The sequence below is a fragment of the Hylobates moloch genome, unplaced genomic scaffold (genome assembly GCF_009828535.3).
Source record: "Hylobates moloch isolate HMO894 unplaced genomic scaffold, HMol_V3 SCAFFOLD_18, whole genome shotgun sequence".
Lineage (NCBI taxonomy): Eukaryota > Metazoa > Chordata > Mammalia > Primates > Hylobatidae > Hylobates > Hylobates moloch.
In genome coordinates, this window is record NW_026652293.1 from 2,434,427 (window position 1) to 2,457,156 (window position 22,730).

Sequence of the window (22,730 nt, forward strand, 5' to 3'; positions counted from 1 at the left end):
TGAAAGCAAGTTTATTAAGAAAGTAAAGGAATATCACACTCCGGGGACTGTTATGGGGTGGGGGGAGGGGGGAGGGATAGCATTAGGAGATCTACCTAACGCTAAATGTTGAGTTAAATGGTGCAGCACACCAACATGGCCCATGTATACATATGTAACAAACCTGCACATTGTGCACATGCACCCTAAAACTTAAAGTATAATAATAATAAAATAAAATAAAAATAAGTTACTGTAATGAAAGAAGTTTCACTAAAAATTTATTTGATTAAAAAAAAGTAAAGGAATAAAAGAATGGCTACTCCATAGACAGAGCAGCCCTGAGGGGTGCTGGTTGCCCATTTTTATGGTTATTTCTTGATGATATGCTAAACAAGGGGTGGATTATTCATGCCTCCCCTTTTTAGACCATATAGGGTAACTTTCTGACGTTGCCATGGCATTTGTAAACTGTCATGGTGCTGGTAGGAGTGTAGCAGTGAGGACGACCAGAGGTCACTCTCGTTGCCATTTTGGTTTTGGCAGGTTTTGGCTGGCTCTTTTACTGCAACCTGTTTTATCAGCAAGGTCTTTATAACCTGCATTTGTACTGACCTCCTATCTCATCCTGTGACTTAGAATACCTTAACCGTCTAAGAATGCAGCCCAGTTGGTTTCAGCCTCATTTTACCCATCTCCTATTCAAGATGGCGTTATTCTGGTTCACACGCCTCTGACTTCCCAGCCTGCAGAACTGTAAGATCTCTGTTCTTTATAAAGTACCCAGTCTCAGGTATTCTGTTATAGCAGCACAACACAGACTAAGACAGTCTCCAAACTGGTCTGTGTCTCCTCCTTTGGGACAAGATGAACCTGAGAACCTGATATGTTGTCCCAACAACTTGACAACCTTCCAGGGAATTCTTGGAAGGTGCTGAGGAAAACCCATTTCTGTGTCCTCTGACAAGGCTGTGCCTGGGGCCCCAAGTGGGGGAAGCAGGTGTGTCTGTGACTCAGTTGCACCATGCAACCAGCCCTGGAAGTCTTTTTTTTTTTTTTTTTTTTGAGACAGTCTCTATCACACAGGCTGGAGTGCAGTGGCGTGATCTCAGCTCACTACACCCTCCACCTCCCAGGTTCAAGCAATTCTCCTGCCTCAGCCTCCGGAGTAGCTGGAATCACATGTGCACCACCACGCCCAGCTAATTTTTGTATTTTTAGCAGAGACGGGGTTTCACCATGTTGCCCAGGCTGGTCTCAAACTTCTGTCCTCATGTGACCCGCCTGCCTCAGCCTCCCCAAGTGCTGGGATTACAGGCATAAGCCACTGAGCCCTGCAGGCCCTGGAAGTCTTAAAGACACGGAGGATTCCTCCAGTATCACTCAGTTAAAACTTCAGTACAGAGGAGTGGGGCGGACAGAATGTGCATGTTCTGGAAATTAGCTCAGTGCATTTGCAAGCCTCCCTTGGCCTTTCTGACCTGCCTGTGCAGCTGTCCTCTGCAGTGGCACAGCTGAGAGCTTTATTACAGCTTAGAGCAACCTCCTATTTGGGTAAACAAATAGGGATGCTTAAAGGGACAAACTAATCAAGAAGTCAAAGAGGCAAGACACACTCGGCTTTTCTGGCACATGAATCCCTGGAGTGCTGAGGCTCTTCCATGGAAAACTCTATGGCACTCTGCCCTTCACACATACCTATTTAGCACGTCACTCTCCCGTGCCCTCTTCTCCCCACAAAGCCAACACCCTTGTTTAGATCATGCATGAGGCACTGATTTTGAACTGTCTGGTGTTGTGATGACAGTTTGCAAATGTAGCCTGATCGTAGGTTGCAGTTCCTGGAGCAAGTTGAGGCCCAGATTCCTGACAACTCTTGTCCTATAAGCCCTTGGGCTAAGGAGGTGCTGAGCCAGGAAGCATCTCTGGCCTCACCAGTTCTGCCTGGTGGGCAGAGAGCACAGGGCCAGGCAGGCAGCCAGCTCAAGAAAGGGCTACGGTTATACTGAGGTTTGCTTGATAACCTCCTCATGCTCCAATGTTTAGGCTAAGTAGGCCTGTTCTCCATAAGCACACAGGAGAATTATCATTCTAATAAAATAATAACTAGCTAATGTTTATGGAACTTGTACTGGGTCCCAGGCACTTGACATGCATTACCTAATGTAATCTTTGCAATTTTAGGAGTCAGTACTAGAAGTTAGGTGCTATTTTTATCTCCTTATTAAAGATAAGAGAAATGGACCCTGAGCAGTGGCTCATGCATGTAATCCCAGCACTTTGGGAGGCCCAGGCGGGTGGATCATTTAAGGTCAAGAGTTCGAGACCAACTTGGCCAACATGGTGAAACTCTGTCTCTACTAAAAATACAAAAATCAGGTGGGTGTGGTAGCACGCCTGTGATCCCAGCTACTTGGGAGGCTGAAGCAGGAGAATTGCTTGAGTCCAGGAGGCAGAGGTTGCAGTGAGTTGAGATCATCCAACTGCACTCCAGCCTGGGTGACTGGGCAACACAGCAAGACTTTTCTGAGGGACAAAATACAACCCATAACAGAGGTATAGTTAGTAGTTGTGCTTCCAGGCACAATTTACAAACATAGGTCTTTTCCCTTAGTTTCTGGAGGCCTTCTGTTGAATGGCTTTTCGTCTGTTGGGAAGCTGTGTTGGAAGCAGTGGGAAGCTGTGACCTGTGAAGCCTGCTGAGAAGGTGCTCGGAGGCTCCTGTTCTCCATAGCTCTTTACCTTTAGGCTGTGTGAGCAAGGACTGTGTGTCCCAGGCAGCGCATTTACTGTGGGAATTTCTTTTTTATTTTTTTTGAGACGGGGTCTCGCTCTGTCACCCAGGCTGGAGTGCAGCGGCGCACACCCAGGAATTTTTATGCAGCTGTAGCTGTTCCCTGGAGAGGTAGATAAGGACTGAGGGCCTGAGGGGCCAGGTAAAGCCCCCCTGGCTCAGGTCCTGCAGGTCCTGGACACAGCTCTCCTCCGAGGAGGCTGCCTCAGAGAGCCTCGCTTGCTGCACTCGTGGCAAGAGCAAAAGTGGCCAGAGGAATGGCTCCTCCTCCAATTTTGGACTTCCCTTTCTGGACCTGTCTCATCGTGGGTACAAATTATAACATCCCCCCCCCCCCCCCCCCCCCCCCCACCCCCCCACTACCTCTTTCATTTGGCACAGAAAGAAAGGAAGGTCATTTCCGGGAAATGGACCCAGCTGGGCCAGATTGAGCTGCTGCTGTCTGCTGCCTATCTTTCCTCATGCCCTAGGGGCCCTATTTCAGTCCCTTTCACCACCCCCCATCTCTTCCTTCCAAGACAATCACAGTGGGCAGTGTTTATACTTGCACAGGATTGCAGGGAGAAGAGGACACCTCTAATTTGCTCCTCTATTCTAATTTTCTTTCTCATTCAATTAGGCTAAAAAAAACCCTCACTTTTAACACTCTTAACAACAGCTCCTAATGAAAGCAGCAGCCAATAATTACATAAATCATTTATTGGAGAGCTATTTTAGATTCCTCATTTAATGAATGCTGCAGAATTTAGCTGGTTTCAGATTCATCAGAATAGGAGCTTGGCAAAGTCATGAAGATAGAGACCCCCTCCCCGCACACTCTGTTTCGCTGGTGACTGTCCGCCTGTGACCCTCTGCTCACCTCACTCTACCCTGCAGGCTCCCCTCCACCTGCCCCTCCAGACATCTCCTCCTCACTCACCTCTCTGGCTTCCACTGTCATTACCTGTTGGTGACCCCAGATCTCTAATGTCTCCTTCCCAGATCATCTATCCATTGCCTACAGGAGTTTCCAGTTGGAAGGCTGCAGAAATGACAACCTCCTCCCCAGACCTGCTCCTCCCTCCTCCTTATCGCAAGTGACATTATTCACTCGCCTGGTTGCTTGTCCAGACAACTGAAGTTCAGAGAGGTTAAAACACTTGCCCAGAGGCACACAGCTAGTGAGTTATGGTAAAGCAGAGATTTGGACCCAAGTCTGACTGTTCGCAAAGCCCATGCTAGTACCAGCATGCTGTGCCACCTTACTGACGAGGTGAGCGTGTCAGCTCCTTTCCACACCTCATGCTGTTCCAAGCGCTGGCTCTATACAAGGTAATCGATCTGACAAACCAACACTACCCACTTGTGATGTGCCAAGCTGTGTTCCAGGTGTTGGGATCCCGAGTTGCCTAAGACACAGTCTTGCTCTCTAAGACTCAGAGAGAAAAAAAAAAAAATTGATCATGGCCATTTAGTGTCTTCTGTGCTTTGACAGAGGTAAGTACATGTGCTTGTGCTCAGGGAACATGTGTAAGAGCAGCACCACCTACCTCACACCTTGGGGATCAGGGAAGGATCCCCAGGAGGTGAGCTGTGAGTTGGGTTTTGAAGGTCAAGTAGGAGTTAGCCAGAAAACAAGGTCTTGGGTAGATGAGAAAAACACAGTTTCTTTACACCCACACAACATTTCTGACACCAGAGGTCTGGGTTATTTCCCCCAGTGACCAATTCTCCAACACCAACTGGGTGTCCTACAATTTAATTCTGACACTATCAAGCTGCAGTTCCCGTCAGATCCCACATGTTCGGGGCTCAGTCCCACCAGACTGCCCCCATTGCAGATGCCAATGGCAAGTCTGGGTCTCACGTATTTCTGACAAAACAGCTATAAGTTAGCGGTTCCCATGGCCCCCTCCCTTGGGCTCAATAATTTGCTAGAATAGCCCACAGATTCAAGGGCCCACAGATCTCAGAGAAACACTACATTTACCAGTTTATTATAAAGGACACAACTCAGGAACGGTCAGATGGGAGACGGATAGGGCAAGGTAGGGGTGGGGCAGGGGGTGGGGCTTCCTTGTCCTCTCTGGGCACCCACCCTCCAGCACCTCCACGTGTTCTGCAGTCTAGAAGCTCATCAGATCTCACTGTTCAAGAGTTTTCACAGACCTCAAAATCCAGCACCCAAATCCCATTCCCAGAGGCTGAAGGGTGGGTGGGGTAGGTGAGGGTGCGGTTTGAAATAATATATATTGATGATGCTCCAGCAGTTTTAAGCAAAATCTTGAGCCATTTATGTCCAGAATTTTTGATAAACAAAACCAGACAAAACAACCAATCCCACAAAACAAAACTAAACAAAAACCAACCAGCCAAACAACCAAACCAAACCAAACCAAACCAAACCAAACCAAACCAAACCAAGAAACCCTAGGCTTCATTGTTTTGGGATGCACTGTCACACTGAATCATGCCTGTACCTGATGTTCTAGAAGAGTTCTGTTTCCTCTCAGGGTAATCAGTTATGTGATAAAGAGGTGTTAGATACTTGGTGATGATTTAAAATCCAATCTCAATTTGGTCCCACCTTGAGATCTGTTCATTCTTTTTTTTTTTTTTTTTTTAGAGAGATGCTTCATTTTTCTCGCCGGCTGGGCCGTCCTGCGGTGGAATCTTGTTTCACTGCAGCCTGGACCTCCTAGGCTCAAGAGATCCTCCTTTCTCAGCTCTCCTGAGTAGCTGGGACCACAGGCATGTGCCACCCCGTCCAGCTAATTTTGAACTTTTTTTGTAGAGACAGGGTCTCACTATGTTGCCCAGATTGGTCTCAGACTCCTGGGGTCAAGCGATCCTCCTGCCTGGGCCTCTCAAAGTGCTGGGGAGATCTGTTCGTTCTTTTTTTCTTTTCTTTTCTTTTTTCTCCTTTCTTTCTTTTTTCTCCATTCTTTCTTTCTTCTCTTTCTTTCTTTCTTCCCCCTCCCTTCCTTCCTTCCTTCCTTCCTTCCTTCCTTCCTTCCTTCCTTCCTTCTTCCTTCCTTCCTTATTGAGACAGGGTCTTGCTCTGTTGCCCAGGCTGGAGTGCAGTGGTGCGATCTCAGCTCACTGCAATCTCTGCTTTCCAGGTTCAAGCGATTCTTCTGCCTCAACCTCCCCAGTAGCTGGGACTACTGGTCCACACCACCATGCCCGGCAAATTTTTGTATTTTTAGTAGAGACAGGGCTTCACCGTATTGGCCAGGCTGGTCTCGAACTCCTGACTTTGTGATCCGCCCACCTCTGCCTCCCAAAGTGCTGAGATTACAGTCATGAGCCACCACACCCGGTGATCTCTTATTCTTAATGGAAAAATGCTTGGTACTTTATAAGCCAAATGATGACACAATTGGCCCTATTTTAGTCCAACAGGGAAAAAGGCAAAAATTATACATTTCAGCAGACCTGGTACATTTGATAGCTTAAACTGACATAAAAATTGTCTTTTAAAACTAAGATAAAACAAAATGGGGATAGTGATACTTCCTCATGGAGTTGTGGGAAGGGTGGAGTGAGATTCATGTGCAAAGAGTTTGCACAGTGCTGGGCACATCAAGGACACTGATGGGTGAGAGTTCCCAGTGTTGGGACCATTGCTGGGGTGGGAGTGGCCTGTGCCTCCAGCAGGGAAGAAGGGCAGATGAGCCTTCCGGAACGTACTCCTCAGAACCTGGGTCCTAAGTCTGCACGCATGTGCCCTACGTGTGTTCTCTGCCGGGGCATTAGCGGACAGGGACTCTTGTCCACATGAAAGCACTCGGGGGAATCATGGCTTGCTAAAGCCAGAGCACAAGGCGGAGATCACCTGCACCTACCCACCCTACACGGAAAGGACAGCTGAGTCCCGAGAGGGCCGTAGGGTCACAACTTCCTAGGAAGCCGGGGCTGGAGCCAGGCCTCCTGTTGCCCTCTCTGTGGCTGTGCCCCGCTCTGTGCTGCCCAGGCAGCTCCTCAGCCGCAGCGCCTTCAGTCCCATCTGGCCTAGAGGGAAGGGAGTGCGGGTCGCCCGGCCCCTGGAAGCTCACCTCTAAGGCCCCGAGGGCACCAAGGGAGGCTGTGTCCACAAAGGCTCCTAGGAGGAGCTTTCATGACACTTTATGGGAAAAAGTCCCACAGTCCTGCACTGAGCCTTCACCTCACCTGAGCTCTTCTCGAAGTCGAGTCCGAGCGGGCGGGGGGCGGGGGGCAGAAACGGAAGTGCAGAGTGAAGGGCTCCGAGAAAGCACTCCCAGGCCGGCCCCGCGGCACCTTCGGGAACATCCCTGTCCATGAAAAGCTGCAGTCTGCTGTTACTCTTTCAGTAACGGGGTCACTATTTCTATATTCGGACACTGCGCAGTCTCCAGGTCTCCCGAGGGTTTGAGTTCTCCGGAGTCCAGACTCATAATCCACACCTCCCTCCCCCTGAAAAGAAAAGCGAGCGGGCCCAGGTAGGTGAGCGGCGGGGCTGTCCCTTCCGCGCCGGGAGGGAGAGGGCGCCCCCACCTGGTGACAGGCAGCATGGCAGCGAGAGGCCAGGGCTGAACCTCTCCTGGTGGCCTTGTCCCTGGGTGCCCCTCAGAACCACCCGGGGACATCCCCAAATTACAGAAACCTGGACCCTCACCACAGACCCTGAATCAGGAAGTACGAGGTGTGCCCCAGGCATTTTAAAACAACAACAACAACAAGCTCTATAGAGCTTCTGATCAACACCCAAGTTGAGAACTGCAGGGTATTAAGATCAGAGATGAGGTGTCAAAAATAACTTCTAGCTAACAATAGTTAAGGTGCCAACACTTGTGAATCATTTGTCATTATATGTAAATCAGAGGCCCGTGGCAGTGGCTCCCGCCTGAAATACCAGCACTCTGGGAGGCTGAGTCAGGAGGATCACTTGAGCTCTGGAGCCTGAGACCAGTCTGGGCAACGTGGTGAGACCTGTCTCTACTAAAAATAAAAGCGAATTAGCCGGGCCTAGCAACCAGTGCCTGTAGTCCCAGCTACTGGAGAGGCTGAGGTGGGAGGATTGCTTGAGCCTGGAGGTCAAGGCTGCAGTGAGCTGTGATTGCTCCACAGCACTCCAGCCTAGGCAACACTGAGACCTTGTCTCAAAAACAAAACAAAACAAAATATATATATATATGTATATATATATACACATATATATATAAAATATAATGTGTATATATATACATATATATAAAATATAATGTGTATATATATATAGATATAGAAGAGAGAGAGAGATACACACATGATTAGAGCGGATATGAGGCCATTCCTCTAACTCTCTCTTTCCCTTGCATTCTCAGAGAGAAAAGGCCAATGTGGGGGATCTGCCGGGTGCCCTACATGCCTGCAGCCCTCCTGAGCCTTGTTGGAGACTATCACTGATCTCTGCCCCAGTTAGGATGGTTTCAAATTGGTCTAGTCTAGTGCTTTACTGGCTTCCCAAAAGCTGTGGGCTAAGTTCAAATGGGGGACTCCCCTGGAAGTGTGCCTGAAAAGCAGATGTCATCCACACTGTGTTTCTCAGCAGAAAGTCACACCCCCCCCCAGCACAGCTGTTCTCCACTGTGACAAGCATAGGAGCCCCCAGGGACTGTGCTGAAGAGCAGATTCTGATGAGCAGGGCCGGGTGGGGCCTGAAAGTCGTCATCTCTAACAAGCTCCCAGGGGACACTTTGTTGCTCTCCAAGGACCACATGTGAGGGTCTACACCACTTACTGACAACACTGCTCTAGCTATGACCAGCTGGAAGGGCTTCCGAAGAGGGGCTTCATAGCTAAGCTGACCAACCCTCCTGGTTTGCCTGGGGCTGAGAGGTTTGCCCAGACTTGAAACCTGGGATGGTCCCAGGGAGACCAGAGTTCTTGGTTACCCTGTGCACAGCTATGGCCCAATACAATTAGTTTAGGTAAAGTCTTGACATAGACCTCTGAGAAAGGCTCAAGAATGCTTACAAAGAAACAAGCAAGGTGTTCTAAATCAATCTAGTGTAGAAAAAATACTCCTAAAGCACCGAGGGAAGGTAGATTAAATTCAAGGTCATCATGAAACTGAGCTTCTTGAGAGCTGAGTTCTGAGCGGGATGGGACAGAAAAGGGATTAGGGAACGATCTAGGTTGGGATGAAGGAAAGGACTCCCATTGCTATACATGCCGGCTTTGGTTAGTGCTGATTTCATGAAAATCCAGGTTCATCTGAGTTGTCAGAACCTACAAGACTGTTAAAATCATATTCAAGTGTGTGCTGTCATATTTGTATTAAATTCCTGTATCTATTTATTTTAGGCCACTTTCTCTCCCCAAAAGCCATGGCAGTTAACCTGGCCCTAAACCTAAGTTGCCCTGGCCTCCCTGCCCAGGTGGCTTCTAGAGAATGTCACATCATGCAGTGGTTTAATGGCCTTCCCTGGTGACCACAGCCCTGGTCTGGACGTGGTCGTGTCTCTGCCCTGCCATGTGTCATGTGACCTAGGTAGAAAGAGAGTCAGCGTCTACCTGTCTGTGCCTGTCCTCCTGCCCTTACAGGGATGGCTGAGGCATGAGGGCTCTGACCGCCCTGGAGACACACAGAACCTCACCAATATGGAAGAGTCTGGGAAAAACTTGGGGCCACCCTGAGAAGGCACTTCACAACAAAGACAGCACACGGTACTTTTTGGAGGGCAGCCATACTCTGGCCTATGGGTTTGGTTCCTAGAACTCGAAGTATGTGGGTTTCCTGAGTGTATAAAATCCTGAGAGATGGTAATAAACCATATCGATTGGGATGAGGTACAGAGAGCCTTCATTTTTATAAAATATATGAGTCCAGGCATGGTGGCTCACACCTATAATCCCAGCACTCTGGGAGGCCAAGGCAGGAGGATTGCTTGAGCTCATGAGTTTGAGACCAGCCTGGGCAACATAATGAGAGCCTGTCTCTACAAAAATAAAATAAAATAAAATAAAATAAGAAGTTAGCTGGGCATGGTGGTGTGTTCCTGTGATCACAATTATTCAGGAGGCTGAAGTGGGAGGATTGCTTGAGTCTAGGAGTTTGAGGCTGCAGTGAACTATGATTGCACCATTGCACTCCAGCCTGGGCAACAGAGTGAGACCCTGTCTCAATTTAAAAAATATATATATGTATGTATGTATATGTGTGTGTATATATATACATATATATGTATGTATGTGTGTGTGTATATGTATATATGTATATATCCAGCTTTATTTCTTTAGCCGTGGTTAAGATTTGAACTTTGGGCCGGGCGCGGTGGCTCACGCTTGTAATCCCAGCACTTTGGGAGGCCGAGGCGGGCGGATCACGAGGTCAGGAGATCGAGACCATGGTGAAACCCTGTCTCTACTAAAAATACAAAAAATTAGCCAGGCGTGGTGGCGGGCGCCTATAGTCCCAGCTACTCAGAGAGGCTGAGGCAGGAGAATGGCGTGAACCCGGGAGGCAGAGCTTGCAGTGAGCCAAGATCGCACCACTGCACTCCAGCCTGGGCGACAGTGAGACTCCGTCTCAAAAAAAAAAAGATTTGAACTTTGGAATCAGGCAGAACTGTAGGTCCAGCTCTGTAGGTCCAGCTCTGGCATTTTCTCACCCTCTAGAGCCTGGGTTTCCTCATCTGTAAAATAGAGATGATAACAGTGCCTCCTCTTCGGGGCCTCTGGGCCTTGGCCGTCACACAATGCTCCTCCAAGGGCAGCTATGTTATCACTACTCTTATCTCACAGACAGCTGGAAGAGGGTCACCGGGTGGTGGGCACTCTGCAGGAGGCCTCCTTTAAGGGCAGTTGTCATTAGCACACTGTTAGTAATGGGAAGCTCCAAGATGCTGCCAAACCACTTGAAAAGATGTGTTAGAAATCCCCATTTGGTAAAGAACAAAATTCTCAGTTCACAGAGCTTAGTCAACGCTTTTGTTGTTGTTGTTGTTAATAAATGCTTTATTTTTGAAGTTTTAGATTTATAGAAAAGCTGTAAAGATAGTACAGAGAGTTCCCATTTCTCACAGGGGTGCTGCACTGACTCCCTGCTGGCGTGGGCTTGCAGTGGTCCAGTGGTTCAGTTTTGGTCTGGCTTCCTTTTTTCTGTGGTGAGTGTCTAGCCCACAAGCTGAGTTATGGAGATGCTGCAGCTTTTCTGTTTGTAAAAATGACCTCGATCCCCGCCTACACCCGTTTCCTCTGTGTGCAGAAACACACATGTGCACAGGCCCACCCACAGCATGCGGTCATACAGTGTGAGGAGCACACCCACTGAGCTAGGCTCAGGCGGTGCCTGACTGCTACCCCTTGCAGACCCAAGGTCGATCAGCGCCCCTGCAGAGGAAGCACTGTTACCATCTCGTGGCTTCTGGATGGTCCAGAGGGGGCTTTCTTGGAGATAAGTGAGCCAGACCTCCAAGAATCTGTGGGGTGGGTGGGCACATTTGGGTGTTCTCTTTTGCAGATGAGAAGTATTCATGGTGGCCTGAGGCTTGAGGCTTAAACACTGTGAGCCTCACTTTCCTTTTCTGGAAAATGGGAATAAACCAATGCTTCAGTCCTGGGAATGTGGTGAAGAGTGAAGGAGAAGTGTGAGTAGCACCAGGCCTGGCACGGATGAGTGCGGTGCTTTTATCATTCCAGCCATGCCAGGTGGACATGTGGCCTCAGCTCACCAGATTCTCCTGCCCTCTGCCTCTGCCCAGGGTGGAGGGGAGTGAAGAAGATAGTGCCACAGCCCGGCACAGGCCTGAATCATTGTATGCTTGACAGGCTCCAAGGCCTCCTTAAGTTAGGTCTTCGCTCTGTGTACCATGACATTCCTCCAGAAAAACAAAAGTGCAAAGAACATCTTCTAATTTAAAACATGTTTTATGGCCGGGCTTGGTGGCTTATGCTGTAGCAGGATGAGCCGCAGACAAAACTCCTCAGACTCCAAGTTAAAGAAGGAAGGGGTTTATTCGGCCGGAGGCATCAGCAAGACTCCTGTCTCAAGAGCCGAGCTCCCCGAGTGAGCAATTCCTGTCCCTTTTAAGGGCTCACAACTCTAAGGGGGTGCCCATGAGAGGGGCGCGATTGATTGAGCAAGCGGGGGGTACGTGTCGCGGGGCTGCATGCACCGGTAATTACATTGGAACAAAACGGGATAGGGATTTTCACAGTGCTTTTCTATACAATGTCTGTAATCTATAGACAACATAACCGATTAGGTCGGGGTCGACCTTTAACTACCAGGCCCAGGGTGTGGTGCTGGGCTGCCTGCTTGTGGATTTCATTTCTGCCTTTTAGTTTTTACTTTTTCTTTCTTTGGAGGCAGAAATTGGGCATAAGACAATATGAGGGGTGGTCTCCTCCCTTAATGCCCGTAATCCCAGCACTTTGAGAGGCCGAGGCGTGTGGATCATCTGAGGTCAGGAGTTCAAGATCAACCTGGCCAACATGGCAAAACCTCGCCTCTACTAAAAACAAAAAAATTAGCCTGGCGTGGTGGCAGTCACCTGTAATCCCAGCTACTCAGGAGGCTGAGGCAAGAGAATCGCTTAAACCCAGGAGGCAGAGGTTGCAGTGAGCCAAGTTCGCACCACTGCACCCCAGCCTGGGTGAAAGAGTGAGACTGTCTCAAAAAAACAAAAACAAAAACAAAACAAAACAAAACAAAAAACATGTTTTACTCAGGAAGACTGGTTTTTAATGTAATCAGTAGCAAGTACTTTTACAAAGTGATGAGGGCTTTGTGTCACAAATAACTCCCTTCCCCCAAGTACTCTGTGTGGTAGTCTGATTTCACTGTACTTTAGGTTCAAGCCATGTATTTGGGAGAAAGACATACGTGTCATTTCTCATAATATTCACCAAATGAAAAACTTTGAAAGGCTATTCAGGAGTCTACAGTTCACTGGAGGCCATGTGGCAGATCTCCCCCAAGGGGTTTCCAGATGTTTCCTGAAAAAGAAGAGAAGAGAGAGAGAGATCTCTGCATCATGTCTCAGATCTGAGTGAGGCCAGTTCTGGAACTTGTGGCGTATTAGGGAAGAAATTAGGTCTGGAGGGACATGGACCAAGGCCTGTCCTCTCCTCAGCTGCCCCTCGACTGCCTCTCTGCCCTAAATGGGTAGCTGAAGGGGGACGAGAAAGAAGAGAGAGAGAGAGAAAGAGAGAGAGAGAGAGAGAAGACAGGAGCAGCAGCAGGAGAGTGCGGGCACTTGGGAGCAGCTCACATCTGCTTCTTGGTTGGGTAGTGTATTGAAAACCACCCTGAGAAGGCTCATGCCTTGGCCTCGCTCCCCTTGTCTTGGGCTGACAGGACAGCTATACACTCAAATGCCCCTAAATGCAGGTTTGAGGACCCTCCTGGGGCAGGATGCCACATGGGGACAGGCAGAGCAGAAGCCAGGTGACAGAGCCAGGCCAGCTGAGGAAGTGTGCACCCTCAGCAACGCTGGCTGGGCGGCCCTGCTGGAGGCTGTGTAAAATGCCCACCATGGTGCCTCAACAGTCAGTAGAAAGTTTGAGGTGTTAGGTTTCCTCTATGACTTCGTCCCTCCTCCAAAATAATTATACTAAAAACCACAGTAGCTGTTGTGTCTGGGGCATCTAAGCGAGTCAGACACTACATACCTTATTTCACTCACCCTTCATTGAAACCCTGTGAGGCAGGCATTATTTCTCCAATTTTACACGGAGGTACTGGGTCTCAACAGGGGTGTAGGCAACTGCCAGGGGTCTCGCCCAGCTTGTAGGTATAGGGCTGGGCGTCAGCCTCAGGTCCACATGACTCAGGTCAGGAGCTCAGAGCCCCTGTGCCGCCACACAGCCCTTAGCTTGTTGCACTGTTGCAGTGGACAAGGTCTCGGGGATCTGGCAAGGACGGTGAAGTCTGGTCAGAGGGTAGATGCCAGGCCTCACAGCACAGCTATCACAACAGAACCTAAACTGGAAATTGGGTTTTTGCTGTGTTTTTTTTTAAAAATCCACTGCATCTTTGTTGTTGTTGTTATTGTTGTTGTTGTTGTTTGAGATGGAGTCTCGCTCTGTCGCCCACGCTGGAGTGCAGTGGTGCAATCTTGGCTCACTGCAACCTCTGCCCACCGGGTTCAAGCGGTTCTCCTGCCTGAGCCTCCCAAGTAGCTGGGACTACAGTCGCGCACCACCACACCTGGCTAATTTTTGTATTTTTAATACAGATGGGGTTTCACTATGTTGGTCAGGCTGGTCTTGAACTCCTGACCTTGTGATCTGCCCCCCTCAGCATCCAAAAGTACTGGGATTACAGGTGTGAGCCACTGCACCTGGGCAACATCTTAAACTAGGTAAGCCACATAAGCTAGCTTTCAAGATCTTGGATCTTGAGTAGATCCCAGCTGGTCTTCAGTTTGTATCTGCCACTCACCACCCTGAGTCAAATACTTAAGGTCTTTGTGCCTCAAGTTTCTCATTGGTAAATTCCCGTGGGCTGTTGTGAAACAGAATAAGATGATGCTTACCCAGTGTCTGGCCTGATAGCTCAGTAACCAGCCATTCTAAGAACTGGAGGAACAGGCTGCAGCTTTAGGCTTTCCTTTCTGCCCTGGGATGTTGTCCCTGCCAAAAACAGCACTGAGACTGCTGTCCTGGCAGGTTCCACCAAAGGATTAACACCGAATAGCAACAGAAAAGGGCACGGGCTCTTCTTTTTGGACTGAATGCACACTCAAGTTTGTTGCAAGTACCTGAGAGCTCATTACCTGCCTTGGCTGTGGAATAGGCCCATGGCAGTGCTTACGTCTTTCTGTTCTATCCCCTGAAAGTCAAAACAAAAGTTTCTTGTCTTGAGGTAGGAGGTGGGACTCGACTCCAGAGGTGGGGGGGCTTGGATACCAGACTAGATTGAGGACTAGCTAAAACAGAGCTGGGGTGAAAGCAGCTTTGAGTCAGACATGCCCACCACTGAGACATGGCAATTTACTGTAGCCATGGCAACACCTGGGCGTTACCACTCCTTTCTATGGTAATGACCCGATGACCCAAAAGTGCCTACCCCTCCCCTAGAAATTTCTGCATAAACTGCCCTTTAACCTGCATGCAGTTAAAAGTGGGCATAAATACGACTGCAAACCTGCCCTGAGCTGCTACTCCCTGCCTAAGTTAGCCCTCCTCCGCAAGAGCAGTCATGGAGTTGTAACACAGCCTCTTCAATAAAGCTTTCTTTTACCTCTGGCTTGCCCTTGAATTCTTTCCGGGCAAAGCCAGGAACCCAGCAAGCTAAGCTCCACTTTCGGCCTCGCCTGCCCTGTATCACTGACTTCCTTCTGAACCCTCCTCACACTAAGCAAATGCTCAGCCACCTGCCGCCTTTTCTCCACTCCTTTAGCCCTTCCCAAGGTCTGGGCTGGGTTGCATTCAGATTGGTGTGGTCACCACTTTCACGGTGGCACAGCTTGCTTGGGGAACTCACTGATGGCGGATAAGGGGAAGGCGTGGGTTGTGATATGTCCTATAAGGTGCTATGTCATGAGCGTGGAATATGAAATCAGCTGCAGGCTGATGCCATGTGGGTGGTGCCCTCCTATGTGGGGGTGGGAGGCCTCCTGGGCAGGATTCTTGTTCTCCCGGGGCACAGGAACAAGGTGAAAACAGGCAGAAGGGCAGGTCCCACGGCTGCTCTGGAAGGCTGACCAGGCTGTCCACACACACTCTATCAAACCCCCTCGCTATCTTGTCCCACTGTAACTTCTGCTGGCTGGCTTCAGCCCCACTCAACTTGCAGATGCTCTTAGGGAGGTCACTATACTCTCCAAATGGCCAAACCGAGTGTTTGCAACTCTGTCCTTACCTGATTTGCACTTTCTGCAACATCTGGCATCATGGACCACTTCTGCATTCTGGAAACCATTTCTTCTATGGGAACCTGTGTGACAATTTTTCTTCCATATTCTCTCCTGCTCCTCTGGATGCTTCCCTTGATCTCCTTCACTGAGTTTTCTTCCTCCTCTTGCACAGAATAACCTCCAGGGTTCCTTCCTTTCTCCCTTCCCGCTCTGCCACTCTTGGGGCATATTCGTCTCCAAATGTGGCTTCTGTTGTCACCTCCCAGCTGTCTGTCTCTGGCCTAGACCAATCTGTTGAGACCTTGTATCCAACTGCCTGTTGACCAGCTAGCTCCTCATAGGCCTTTGGGGCTCAACATGAACTCAGTATCAGCTTCACCCAAGCTGCTCCTGCCCCAGCATTTCCTCCTGTGGTGAACTACGCTACCATCCATCTGGTCACTCAAGCCAGGAATTTCCCTCCCTGTTTACCTTATGTACAGTTGATCACCATGTCTCATCTAACCCACCTTCCAGGCATTTCTGGACTCCCCTCTTCATTCCCACAGCCATTGCCTCAGTTTAGTCAGTGTCATTTCCCCAGCGTTGCTGCCATAGCCTCCCACGCTGTATTCCTATGCCCCGGGGCATGGTGGCGGGTACCTGTAATCCCAGCTATTCGGGAGACTGAAGCAGGAGGATTGCTTGAACCCAGAAGACGAAGGCTGCAGTGAGCCGAGATGGCACCACTGCACTCCAGCCTGGGTGACAGAGCGAGCAAACAAACAAACACACAAAGAAGACAGAACTAGAAGAGCCTGGGAACCTGGAGCTCAAGCTCACTGCTCCTACCATCACTGTGCTGCCCCCGATGGAAAAGGGAGGCGTGTTCTCTAAAAGCTCCTAAGTCCCTTAGAAACACATTACGGTCCTGTGCAGAGTGGTTCAGGCTGCTGTAATAAAATACTTTAGACTGGGTAATTTATGAATAACGGAAACTTATTGCTCACAGTTCTGGAGGCTGGAAAGTCCAAGGTCAAGGTGCCAGCAGATTCAGTGTCTGATGAGGGCCCGTTTCTCATAGATGGCATACTCTATGTGCCCTCACATGATGGTAGGGCAAACACATGGCAAACAAACTCCCTGGGGCCTTTTGTATTAATATAAGGGCACTAATCACTCCCCCAGAGGCTCCACCTCTTAATACCATTACCTTGGGGGTTAGGTTTCAACATATGAATTTAGGGAGGTCACAAGCATTCAGACTCTAGCAGGCCTCACTGTCCATAATCAGTTTTAACATTTGTCTTATCACATTTAGGTGATGAATATTCTTAGAGATAACAAATATCCTGAATTTACAAATAACAGGAAAAAACATGGAAAATTATGAATGTCTGTCTTTGTCTGAAAGTTTATCCTTATATTGAACAGAAATATGTTTTTCTCTAATTTGTACCCTTGAGTATAAATTTAAAACTATTCCCTTTTAAAATGTGGTGGAGCTCTTAACTAAACACTGTTTGGTTTCAAAGATAACTTTCTTCTCATATTCTTCCATCAGCTGCCTGCCATTTAGCTGAAGCTGTCTCTCACTCTGCATCTTGTCCTGTTTATCTCAAGGGGTAGGTATGTGGCTGTTAGGAACAGTCTGCCTAACACCTCATTCTTTCTTCTAGAACATGGTTATTTGTTGAGCATATAGTATGCCATGCATCTTTTTTTAAAAGCATCTCTTAGCTTCTGATTGTTATAAATAAAGAATCTCTCCTTTTTCCTTTCTGGAAACCTTTTTTAACCACTCAAAAGAATTGCCATAATCCCTGACTTCAAATTGCTTCAAGTAATTGTGGAGATAAGACTTATACACAAATGTCTTGTCTGATTTTAAATCCTACAACATGCAGATCTGGGGATTTCTGTAGGGACAGGCTTCTGCAGGCGGAGTAGTGCTGCCGCGCAGGTGCCAGCTCCTCGTTTATTATGCAGTGATGTACAGCCCTCTAGTGGGTCTTTAATGCAACATAGAAAAATGAAGTTGAGGGCAGTGAAGTATGGCTTTGTTCATTCATCCATTCATTTGATGTACAAGTGCTGGGTGCCTGCTTTGTTCCAGGCACATTTTAGGTGCTGGGAATACTGCAGTAAATCAAACAAACAGCAGCAAAATCAGATACATTAGTTACTGGAGACTAAGAAGATGGAGAGGAGAACAAATTTGGGATGAAGATCAGGAACTTGATTCTTGGCACATTAAGTTTGGGATGCTCATTAATCTTCAAGTAGCTTCTTTTAAAAATTAATTAGGTGCCGGATGCAGTGGCTCACACCTGTATCCCAGCACTTTGGGAGGCTGAGGCGGGTGGCTCACTTGAGGTCAGGAGTTTGAGACCAGCCTGGCCAACATGGTGAAACCCTGTCTCTACTAAAAATACAAAAATTAGCCAGGCATGGTGGTGTGCACCTGTAGTCCCAACTACTCTCTGGGAGGCTGAGGCAGGAGAATCTGTTGAACTCAGGAGGTGGAGGTTGCAGTGAGCCAAGATGGCGCCGCTGCACTCCAGCCTGGGTGACAGAGCGAGACTCCATCTCAAAAAAAAAAAATTAAAATTAAAATTAAATTAAAATTAATCAGGCCAGGCGCAGTGGCTCACTCCTGAAATCTCAGCATTTTGGGAGGCTGAGGGGCTTGAGCCCGGGAGTTCAAGATAAGCCTAGGCAATTTAGTGAGACCTCATCTCTACAAAAAGTTAAAACGAGTGGCTAGGCACGGTAGTGTGCACTGGTGATCCCAGCTACTCAGGAGGCTGAAGTGAGAGGATCACTTTAAGCCCAGGAGGTCGAGACTGCAATGGGCTGTGATTGTGCCACTGCACTCCATCCTGGGCCATAGGGTGATACCCTGTCTCAAAAAATAATAATAATAGTAATCAGTGTCTCTATGGACATGTACAGAGTGCCTGTGGGAGAAAATGCGAGTGCAAATACTCTTTTATTTGAGATTTCACCAAATTTAAATGAAAACTGACAACATGCGCACAGTTAGCAAGGAAAGTGTGAAGACAGTGAATTAGACCATGGCTGTGGGGAGAGCGGTTATAGAGAAGTTCAAGGGTTGGCCCCACTCTTATAGAGTTGCTCATCTTCGTTCTCTGTTTAAATGGAATCATCTCAGTTCTTCGTTTGTTTTCTTCTTAATTCTTGCCACAATTTGTCACAGTGGAGTTTCTCTGTGTACTTAGGTTACATCCATCTCTTCCACCTACAGGACTATATGTCTGTCCTATTCACTGTGGTATCCTCAGCATCTGAGGTGAGCACCTGGCTGAGCCTCTATTTATATTTGTTGGAGGATGAATTTTCCATTTAATAAGGCAGATAAGATAGATGCACATGAGAAGCTAGTAATATGGCCTAGTATAATTCTAAAGGAGTAAAAACACAGTTGATTACTCTTAAGAGTAATTAGAAGATCATAGTGGGTTGAAGTCAATGAGGAAAAATTTCAGAGAAGAAACTGGGCATGAGCTGAGACTTAAAGAATGGATGGAATATGAAGGAAAAAGGAAAGAAGTTATGGGGGAAAGGATGTTCCCTGTAACCTTTCCCTGTTTGACTCCGACATGCTTCTCATCTCCCAGTGTCTCTTTCTATTCTGGTGTCTAGTGGTCTCTGCTGGGCTGTCCTGCCCTCACTCATGATACGGGCTAACTCTGGCCAACCTTTAGGGTTTGTCATGTGAGTGATTCCTATGCTACCCCCCAACCTTTTTTTTTTTTTTTAAATTTGAGACAGGGTCTCGCTCTGTCGAGCAGGCTGGAGTGTAGTAGTGCGATCTTGGCTCACTGCAACCTCTGCCTCCTGAGTTCCCCTGCCTCAGCCACCCACGTAGCTGGGACTACAGGCGTGCCACCACACTCAGTTAATTTTTGTATTTTTAGTAGAGGCGGAGTTTCACCATATTGGCCACACCCAGCTAATTTTTGTATTTTTAGTATTTTTAGTAGAGGCAGGGTTTCACCATATTGGCCACGCTGGTCTTGAACTCCTGACCTCAGGTGATCCGCCTGCCTCGGCCTCCCAAAGGGCTGGGATTACAGGCATGAGACACCACGCCCAGCCTCCTATGCTACTCTTTATTATTGTCTTTGTGGCTCCACTGTCTTTTCTTAAATGAAAAGCCAGCATGTCAATGCCTATCATTATACCTGGGCCATGGCAAGTGCTCAATAAATACTTGCTGAATGAGCATATGTGCCTAGGAGCCACATTCCATACTCTTGGTATGGCTCCTTCCCAGATATTTAGTCTCTGCCTAGAGCTGGGGCATTTGGAAATTGAGTACTTGAGGGACCACTCAAAATCCTTGCATAATTATTAATAAGGGGCTTTCTCAGATTTTTATTTAACAAAGCTTTATTGCATGCCTTCTCTGTTACAGGACTTATGCGGGCTATAAGCAGTTTGGAGTTCAGCTACTGTGAGACCCATGTAAACAAATAATGATAAGTTTTGATTTATGTATAAAGTGGTCAGGCCGGGTGCGGTGGCTCACGCTTGTAATCCCAGAACTTTGGGAGGCCGAGGCGGGCGAATCACGAGGTCAGGAGATCGAGACCATGGTGAAACCCCGTCTCTACTAAAAATACAAAAAATTAGCCGGGCGTGGTGGCGGGCGCCTGTAGTCCCAGCTACTCGGAGAGGCTGAGGCAGGAGAATGGTGTGAACCCGGGAGGCGGAGCTTGCAGTGAGCCGAGATCGCGCCACTGCACTCCAGCCTGGGCGACAGAGCGAGACTCCGTCTCAAAAAAAAAAAAAAAAAAGTGGTCTATGAACACTGTAGATGGAGGATTGACTGTCCAAGTATGCCAGAGAGGCTTCTCAGATTACAGGATAGAAAGTTGGAATTGAATCTTGAAGGATACGTTATGTCCTCTGGGCAGACATGACTGGAGTGGATAAGGGAGTGAGTTGGACAGTATTGTAGACAAATGCAATCACAGGTGCAAAGATGATGGTGGTGGTGAGGAACTGAGAATGTGTGCGTTTAGAGCAAAAGCGGAAGTGGCCAGAGAGAAGGTGCAGGACTGGATTTGGGGCAGGATAGCCAAAGGGCTCTTTTTTTTTTTTTTTTTTTTTTTTTTTGCCTTGAGACGGAGCCTCACTCTGTCGCCCAGGCTGGAGTGCAATGGCGTGATCTCCGCTCACTGCAACCTCTGCCACCCGGGTTCAAGTGATTCTCCTGCCTCAGCCTCCCGAGTAGCTGGGATTACAGGTGCCTGCCATCGCGTCTAATTTTTGTATTTTTAGTAGAGACAGGGTTCACCATGTTGGCCAGGCTGATCTTGAACTCCTGACCTCGCGATCCACCTGCCTCAGCCTCCCAAAGTGCTGGGATTACAGGTGTGAGCCACAGTGCCCGGCCAGGGCTCTGTCTTATACAGTTTCATGTTGCTATAATAGGATGCCACAGACTGGACAATTTATAAACAACAGTTTATTGGCTCACGGTTCTGGAAGCTAGGAAGTCCAAGATCAAGGGGTAGCACCTGGCAGCAGCCTTTTCTCTGGGTCATAACATAGCAGAAGGCGTCACATGGTAAGAGAAACAGCAAGGGCAAGCCAAACTCACTTTTATAACCAACCGACTCTCAAGATAACCCACTCGTGTGATTACATTAATCCATTCGTGAAGGCGTAGCCCTCATAACCCAATCAATTTAAAGGTCTCACCTCTTAACACTTTTGCATTAAGAATAAAGTTTCCAACACATGAACTTTGGGGGATACATTCAAACCACAGCAAGCTCTATGGATATCAATCTGTAAGAGGCACAAAAATAAAAAATGATGCTAATTAACACAGCCACTTGCAGTGCCTTACATAACTTCTGAAACCTAAATTGGTCCTATTCCCCTGAGGTAAGACAGTGCCCTTGAATGTTAATTTAAAAATTCTCCTGGTTGGCAATTCCAATTACCTTATGTTATATTCAGTGCATGTAATAAGTCCCTTATTTCAACATAAAGAGCTTTTAAATTCTTATTAATAGAAAATCAGGTTTCTTTTAATCCTTTGCTGAACAGATATTTAAAGAAAACTGGCCTGTTTATGTATTGCCAAATTATTAGCTTTCTGGTAATGTACGTATTCCTCCAACAAGCCCTGGATGGAGGCCTCTAGGTGCTCCTTCCCTGGTAAACATGGGGCTGTTCATTTGGCTGGGTAAGCTGAGAACGTTGGTTTGTGTGGGTGCCTAAAAGAGAATCTGTGTTCAATGAAGTATTGTCAATAGGGTTAATTATGTGTTTGGCACACATAAACGGGACAAGACATGTAAAGTGCTTGGTCGGAGAGCGACTGCATTTCTTTTTTTTTTTTTTTGGAGACTGGATGTCACTCTGTCGCCCAGGCTGGAGTGCAGTGGTGCAATCTCGGCTCACTGTAACCTCTGCCTCCCGGGTTCAAGCAATTCCTCATGCCTCAGCCTCCCAAGAAGCTGGGATTACAGGCATGCACCCCCAAGCTCGGTTAATTTTTTTTTTTCGTTTTTAGTAGAGACGGGGTTTCGCCATGTTGGCCAGGCTGGTCTTGAACTCTTGGCCTCAAGCAATCCGCCCGCCTCGGCCTTCCAAAGTGCTAGGATTATAGGCGTGAGCCACAGCGCCCGGCCTAATTTTCGTATTTTCAGTAGAGACGAGGTTTGCCATGTTGCCCAGGCTGGTCTGGAACTCCTGGGCTCAAGCGACCCACCCACCTCGGCTTCCCAAAGTGCTAGGGTTACGGGCGAGCGTGAGTCACCGTGCCCAGCCGGGAGTTTGTATTTCTAATTTGTATTTAGCTCTCAGCATGTCCTCAACGTGACCCCACCCAGGTTCAGGGTACTGGAACCTGAGCGAGGAAGGCGTGTGCCAGGGAGAATAGGTAGTGTGAGGGGCCACAGTGCAAAGGTCAGAAGGCATTTGGTGGAAGCGGTGTGCAAAGAAGCCTGAGGGGAGGTCCTTAGATCTCGGTTACCTTGGCGATCTCTACCAGAGGGTTAGAGTTGCCGAGAGGCGCCTGCTGCCGCTTCCTTTCTCCCGCCCTCCCTTTGGTTTAGCTCCGCCCCCTTCTCCCACAGGTTGAAAGCGGACGCCGACGCGGTTGCCTAGTGACACTTTTCCCAAGATGCTTGGGGTATTGTTGTGTT

At 48.2% G+C, this 22,730-nt stretch overlaps 1 long non-coding RNA gene across 1 annotated transcript; it reads right to left on the reverse strand.

The window, feature by feature from the left end:
• Nucleotides 1–11,694: 11,694 nt before the first annotated feature.
• On the reverse strand, nucleotides 11,695–22,664 carry LOC116457638 (uncharacterized). Its single transcript, XR_004245070.1, has 4 exons — nucleotides 22,559–22,664; nucleotides 21,274–21,363; nucleotides 13,373–13,612; nucleotides 11,695–12,697 (listed from the first exon to the last, which is right to left on the reverse strand). It is a non-coding gene; the product is annotated as an uncharacterized LOC116457638 (long non-coding RNA).
• Between the last annotated feature and the right edge of the window lie 66 nt (nucleotides 22,665–22,730).